Source organism: Oryzias latipes, chromosome 5 (assembly GCF_053564925.1).
Source record: "Oryzias latipes strain Hd-rR chromosome 5, Olatipes_Hd-rR_3.1".
Classification (NCBI taxonomy): Eukaryota; Metazoa; Chordata; class Actinopteri; order Beloniformes; family Adrianichthyidae; genus Oryzias; species Oryzias latipes.
Window position 1 is genome coordinate 20,074,976 of NC_136241.1, and position 8,097 is coordinate 20,083,072.

The 8,097-nt window shown below is 36.6% G+C and overlaps 1 long non-coding RNA gene across 1 annotated transcript; it reads right to left on the minus strand.

Annotated features, from left to right (window-relative positions):
* Positions 1 to 216: 216 nt before the first annotated feature.
* LOC111947452 (uncharacterized) lies at positions 217 to 3,245 on the minus strand. Its single transcript, XR_013656054.1, has 5 exons — positions 3,137 to 3,245; positions 1,617 to 1,794; positions 1,379 to 1,526; positions 1,109 to 1,218; positions 217 to 790 (listed from the first exon to the last, which is right to left on the minus strand). It is a non-coding gene; the product is annotated as an uncharacterized LOC111947452 (long non-coding RNA).
* Positions 3,246 to 8,097: the final 4,852 nt, after the last annotated feature.

The following is an 8,097-nucleotide window of genomic DNA, read 5'->3' on the forward strand; positions in this document are numbered from 1 at the left end:
CTCAAAACTAGTTTATAAATTCTTCTTTGACAGTTGTTTATTACTCACTTTGAGTAAAAAGACCCTAAAACTAGATAACCGTAAGAAGATATGCTTTTAATTCAAGAGTTATTATAGTAGAATTAAGACTTATTGCTAGCTGAATTAAAGCTAGTATTGTGTAATTACTAGCTTTTGTAGCTCAAACCAAGACAAGAAAAATACAAGCATACAGGATTAGTATACTTAACAATATTTATTTATATTGCTTTTTTCAAAATTGCTTTGAATACACTGTTAACATAGAATACTTCTGCTTCTACAAATACAAAGAACTGCTTGAAGCATTTCAACATAAAATTTAACATAGGTTTACAGCTAAATCTTAATGAACGCTGATGCAGGCCATACTAGTAAATAATCTGAGGTTAAGAGAAATAAGAAAAAGAGTGTCTCTGGTTAACATCACCAAACAAGGCATTCATTTCTCACCGTGAGAGCTCTACCACTCAGTAAAAACGTTTCACTCTGCCGATACTTTTTTTATGAACTTGTGGTGTCCCGCTCGTGAATATTGTCCTTCAATATTTCTGTCTGACTGACAAAGTAGGGTTGCCACAAACTTGGGATGGGTAAGATGGAAGGTGTAGTGGTAAGCCAACAGATAAAACAACCTATGGCCAAGATCTTCTTTGGCAAAGGTGGTGATGGGAGTTTCTCCACTTGCCACGAGACAGCAGGACCCATCAAAGAGCAACACCGGGCTGGAGAAAGATCTCTTCTCCAGGTATTTGGCAGGATCATCTGTTGGCTAAAGATAAAAATAATTAGGGTAAAACAGTTTATGTTGTAACTTTTACTAAAAACGTTTTGTTAGTAATAATGAAACATCACTAGGGTCGTATTTGCCATTTTGAAAATTAATATAATTTTTGTAGATGCTTGTATTTAGGCTTTTTAGGTGTCATTAACACCATTTTGCATATCTAGTGGCAGAAAAAAAAACAGAAATAAATGCTGGGATCCTCACATTATTCCTTCCAGTCTCTACCCACAGTTATTACAGACCATCAGAGACAAACAAAAATCAAGCACAAAATCAAAGTTTCAAATGGGAACAAAAACTCACCTCTAGAACATGCAGCAATGCTTCACTAGCATGTGCCAGTTTCTTAAGGGGTGAAGTTGGAGATGGGAAAAGCGTTGGGAGTGCTCTGAAGAGTGCAACGTTGTGTTCAACTAAAATAGAACAATATAATAGAATAACTCAGTTATTAACTTCATTTTCAGCTTAATGTTGAGTTTACATTAAATTGAATATCAGTTTGCATAATAACAACGCAATTCTGACCAACACCTCTGAAAACATTATGCAAAAAAAGACAGTAAAATGAGTTACCTCCACTTAAGTTCATGGGAGGCTTCAACACTTTTTTCCAAACTCTGTAAAACTGCACTAGTGAGCAGAAGTCTTCCCATCTGTCCTGTACTTGACATCTGAATTTGCCGTTTCCCATATCCTGGATCCACCGCAGCTCCTCCATCACCTAAAACACAAGTAACATACAAAAATGCCTCCTTAGTAAAGATGGGCGGTGGGGGGAACAACCAATCAAAAACACAAGTAAATTGCTTACATGATGAAGCTCCTTGAAACATGGATATGCCTCCAGAATCTTTGTAGGTCTATCATCTTCTTTTAGGACATCACTTTCAATGAAGGCTTTTCTTGACTGAAATCCGAGGTCAAGGATCTGGCAGACAGCATCTTGGTTTGGTTTTGGTTCTCTATACATCTATCGAGGCTATCCGTTTCTGCCAAAATGAAAAATAAAAATCAGTGAAGATATCAGACATATTCTGAATTATACAATGGGTTTTAGCCGACATGAACTGTTATACTTCCATTATTTATTAGAGCAACATAAATGAGAAAGCATCTTACACTGCTGTATATAAAAGCTTGTTTACAATGTAAATGTAAACAACAATAGCTGTAATGTCTCAATATCAACAATATCAATATCCAATGGTATAAGGATAATTAAGGTAGGTCAAAAAAATAAGAAAAGGTAAAGCATTTTAAGTGATCACATAGAGGGCATAATTTTATTCCTGAAGGAAACAGCAAAACAACAACATATTTGCGATCTGAATCAAAGATACGAGTTCTTAGTGTCATAACCTTCTCATAACTTGTCTAATCCAAGTAAGGGAGGTATCATTGCAAAGCTAGTCAGAGAACTACATGAATTAAGGTTGATATCAAATCCATTTTTACTTCATTATCAACAAATAATAAGTAATTACGAATATAACCGAAAAGATTGTACAGTTCAATTAAGCTAAACAGATGCTGTGAGGCAGAGTAAACACTGAAATCTTCTTCATGGCATATATAATGTTTATAAAATGATCCATTTTTAGCTGACCAAAAAAACCTTTGGAAACAGATATCCTATTTACACTATTTTCCTTTTACATTTTAACTTTTCAAGTTAATAAATAAGAGAGATTCCAGACTCGTTTCCTGGGTTTGAACTATCATATGGCTCTATGTGTAAAAATACTTTGAAGTACTTTCAAAAGTCATTATTGATTTTTATAAATAAATAAAACAATAATAAAACTGCTGTTTTATTTATTTATTATTTTATACCACAATCCAATAGTATTTCATTAAGCTACGTTTGCTCCTTTATGTTTGTAGACATTGGTTGCAGCCTATCAGTTTACTCAAAACCTGTCACATGACCTCATGTCCCAGCATTCACTTCTTGGACGGAGCCTTGCAAACGGGGGGAACAGCACCTGCTCGCTTTTGATTACTGATTAAATTTCCGGGAGGTGAAGATAACTACAACAAAAAATATTAGCCTGCATGTATAGTACGCACCGATCTAGTGACGCTCATTCATAAAACGGAGAAAACACTGCAGCCTCGCGTTCCTCTAAATGGAAGAAATTCTGGTGGCTAAGCTAGGTCATACGAACATGCCTAGAAGAGACGGAATGCCGCTCTGCTACTGGCTGCCTCGTCACACTTGTCGACTAGCTTGGATACCTAGCTGTCATTAGGCTTCGGGGAACAATATTTGTTCACATTGAGTGAAGTAATAATATTTAATAAAATAAAAATAGTCTCAGAAAAACTTACCGAACAGGCTATCAGAAGGGTCTGGTTCAAAGTGGCTGCTGCTTTTCCCTCTCTTTCCAACCGTCAGGACAGGCGCAACCAAATGACATGAGGGGGGTGGGGGTGAGAGGGTTACCGCAAAACATGTACCTTTGTCCACAAAGTTGTATGATGTAATTAGAAGATATTATACACACTACTTTAAAACTCACCTCTATTATTGTTGTATGGTAATACTAGGGAAAATAAATTTTGTGTTATTTATGAAACCCTCCCGTCCCCCCATTCCCTTCTTAGCTGGTATTGACCGCAGGAGGAAAAGGAGTACCGTATGTTCATGTTATTTCAGACTTTGAGATAGTCCAGATTGTTTTTGCACCCGTTTTACCAATGCAGAGCGTATTAAGACTTACAAATCTGATTGAACAGCATCTGAAACGATTTAAGCCATTGTTTCCTTAGAAAACTGTAATTCCTAAGCAACACTGCCTTTGCATCTCCCTGTTAAAATTATTTATCTTGGTTGTTTAGACATATGTGTATTATGTTTGAGTCAAAGCACATTTTTTAAACAATGGTCATCTAAACTAAACTTCAGAAATGTCTGTTAATCACTTGTCAACCATAATCAGCTTTTTGAATGCTGTCAAAATGATATCAGCACAGAGCATCCCATATATTTTTACATGAGAAGGAGTTGGGCCTTGTCTCAGAAATAATTAATTTGGAACACATTACAGGAAAGATTGGAAGGTTTTGTGACAGTTGTGTTCTGTTACTGATATGCACAAGGGTTATCCCTTTTTCTATCTATCTTAGATGACCCCCCCCCCCCCCCTTCCATTGACATGTTCTCCCTACCATGACAAAGGTGGAAAGATTTCATGTAATCCATGGACACCAGTGAAGATCAAAAATCATTGAAGAAAAAAGGTTCAGAGCACTGTCTAGTGGGTCTAGATGACCCAACTCCTAATGTTAAAGTGCATAGGATAGCACAAGGGTTACAGAACAGGTATAGCAATATTACTTTTCTTAACAGCTTTGTTGCTGTTGCAGTGTTCAAGTCCACATGTTACTAGGTCTTGAAACAAGTCTTTACAGCTAAAAATGGTCACAAAATAAAAATTCAAGCCTCTGCGAGTAATTTATCTTGTTGTACATGTAAAATGACTAATTTTAGCCTTTATAAAACTAAGTAAGAAATAAAAGACTAATAATCTTGTAACAAGATTAATAATCTAATGAATTCTTCTCTTGCATAGTAAATTATTCTTAAAACAAGTTTTAAATGATTATTGGACTAAATTTAAGATTATAATTCTATGTTAGAAACTTCATTTTTGCAGTGTGAACGAATAGCAAAACAACCAAAAACATAATTTCCATTTCACTGCAGTTTAATTTAAATAAGAGCCAACATTTCTTAAATTATAGTCCAAATGAAACTAGTCTACGTGGAAGGCGAGCATCTAACATGAAAGGGCTACATCCGGTTGGTAAAATGCATAAATGGATTTATTTGATGCGTTAAAAACTTCAAGCTGCCATAACATCTCCTAACGACCCGAAACCATGTAGTCTAATGTAGACAATACTATCCAGTTTCAGGTCTGACTTCTCCCCCATGAGCACATATAAACCACCTCTTTTACCAGCTATTTCAAAATTGACAAAGCCTTTAGTTTTAACAAAGCCTTTAATTTTAACTTTAAAATCCAAGTCCAGATGAAGACCTTTAAACCTGCAACTATGATGGAATCTACCTGGATGAACGAGAGTCTTCATAGACATCTGCCATAACATTGTTTTAGCACATTTAAAGTAACCATTTATTGCGATTTTTGCAGTCTTTTGTGATATGCATATTGCACAGCTTGATATCGTGATGACGAAAAATGTACGATTTATTGTGCAGGCCTAACAATAATAATGATAAATCTCCAGCAACTTGTTGCCTCATCTAGTCATTCTACCCCTTCCTACTTCTAATTTATCCTTCATCTTCCTCAACCCCTTTTTTCTCCCCTTTCGTTTGAATCCTTATTCCTCATCTCTGACATCCACATTCTTTTCAATATCCGGTCAGACAAGAAATTTATGCAAATATAAATTATATAAATGTATTTCAGCTTCAAATCCAAAAGGGGTTTCTACAAAGATACCCCTCGTGTTTCTGAGGATATGTTGTAACAGCAAAGCATGTCCAATGCAGGAGGCCTTTAGCTCTTGTCTGTTTGCTCAGCTGCTGGAGAGGACAAGTTAAAGCATTTCTATACCAATCACTCTCACCAATCGGGAGTGAGCTTGTTGGAAGTCCACACCCCTACGGGAGAAAATGCTTCAAACAATCAGATCACATCCTCTGATTGGTCTGTTTATCCCTTGTGCTGTCTTAGATGACCCCACCCTTACGTGTTCTCCCTACCATGACAAAGGTGGACAAAGGTGGAAAGATTTCATGTAATCCATGGACACCAGTGAAAATCACAAATCATCGAAGAAAAAAAGGTTCAGCACACTTTCTAGTGGGTCTAGATAACCCAACTCCCAATGTTAAAGTACCTAGGATAGCACAAGGGTTACTGCTTGAAAACCTTGCAATGAAGAAATAATATCATTAAGAAAGGGATGATCAAGAACATGTTAAACAGGTTAGCAGAGCAAGCTAAATGTAATTTGAATAACTTGCAATTCCAACAAAGTATCAAGAAAAAAAAGTAGGATTATCAAGAACATGATAAAAAAGGTATCAGAGCGTGAATGGCTATTCTGACAAAGATAAAGACAGAGTAATAGCTGTTTATTTTTCAAAAGACGTCAATGGGATTTTGGCTCCCTGGAACCAGCAGGTACTTCCTGTTTGGAACGCAAGGGGGGAGGGGGAGCTCAGTCCAGTTCTCATACACAGTCAATAGGCAAAACATCAATTAATCAGCAATAATGTGTGACAGCAGATCTGACTGAATATAAGAGAAGCACATCGGAAAAGTGTTTTCAGAGGCATGGATGGGTTTCCCAAGTTTTGCCCTTTGCTGTCAGTAGGTCAAAATTCAGGGATCTCTGTTTTACGATTGAATCTCATGGAACAGAAAGAACCTTACATGAATTTATGACTTGCATACTTCCCTTTTCAAAACCTAGGCCTACACTGACAAATTTCCCTTTTCAAAACCAAGGCCTACTCTGACAAATTATTTCCCATAAACCTTTACTCTTAAGAAGGATAATTAACGTTCTGATTAATTGTTAGGTAATTATGAGTACACAAAATAAATATTTTTGATTTTTTTGAGAAACTAGTTTAAAAGCATGTGGAAACTGCAAAGATAGTCAATGGAGCACAGATGGCCATCTGCATCATTTGTTTTGCTTGGATGCTGAATATCTCATTTGAAAATATTTCCATGTGATAAAAGCAGAGCTGGGTGGGAGCTTCCAAAATAGCAGCGTCCGTGGCTGCCCAAATAAATGCTTGACTCCAATTCTGTTTTCTATGTGACATCTGTGATGGGAGAGATTAGAGCATGAATCACAAATACTTCCTGTGTCTGCCAGGGATTGCCCAGAGTTAAATGCGTGAGACCCAAGCATGAGGAATTCTCCGGAGCTGTCAGCTGAGATCAAACTCATTTGCCAACCACAAGCCACAACGTGCAAATCTGCCACAAACATGAATACACTACCAGAGATTGGTTTGTTGAATTGCTGCGGCCTCTCCTGCTCTCAATCTCCATCTACACTTTATGTTAATAGAAACCAAGATGGCCACTTGTGTAAATCATGACAAAATGTAATTGACTAAATATTCAAAAGTAACTACTACCAGTGCACTGAGGATATTTTAACCAACAAATAATGCAAAAGAGGAAGTGGAGGCTTTGAAAACTCATTTTTCAAAAGCTACAGTCCCTGAACAACAGCATTATGTTCTGCCCTGTTGTTATCAGTTGGAATTAAGTTGTGCTTTGTGGTTTGCACTAAAATGTCTTTTTGTTCCACAACTACACTGGTAAAGTTAGACTTATTCAGAGCAGTGCTGTTTGGTTTGGAACGCATTTGATTTGTGTGGCTTGTTCGTTACCCGTCATCAGGGTGTCTACAGGATTGAACATTAGACTTTTGGGGCCTTTTTTAAAGACAATTTAAATGTATATAATACCTAGAGTTCAACGAAAATGTACATTACACTGGGTTAGGCTAGCATACACATATTTACATACAAATCACCCAGTATGTATGAGGGGCCGTATAAGACATTATTTATTCTGAACCATTCACATTCATACATTCTTGCTCTCACAGTCATATATACTCTCTTTCGCATACATATATTCTCTTACGCATCCATATATTCTCTCTCTCACATTCATACATTCTTGCTCTCACAGTCATATATACTCTCTTTCGCATACATATATTCTCACTTGCACATTCATATATTCTCTCTCTCGCATGCATATATATTACTTTACACATACATACATTCTCACTCTCATTGTCACTCTTAAAAAAGAATGTATGTATGTGAAAGACAAGTATATATGAACGTGTGAGGAAGAGTTTATATGTGTGTGTGAGAGAGGAGTATGCATGAAACGGAAGTGACTTTGCATGAAAAGGAAGGCACTTTGAATGAAAAGGAAGGCACTTTGCATGAAACGGAAGGCAGATGATTTCTCGTGCTCTGATTGGACGAGAGGCCGCCACCTCCCATTTTGAACACACTCTAAACCCTATCACTTGTACTGACTCATAACTATTAAGGTTACACAACTTAAATGTCATTTTGTAGTTGATTCAACTATAAAGTATTAAGCTCTATCAAGATTTTTTCAAATTTAACTTAACAGTGCTAAATATTTTAAAGCTTATTTGTATCTAGCACTCAAAAATTTTAAGATCCCTGAAGTAGCGTCATGACGTCATCACGTACTGGTGGGAGGGTCTTTCCTTTTCTCTACGTTAGCTCAGGTGGCCAT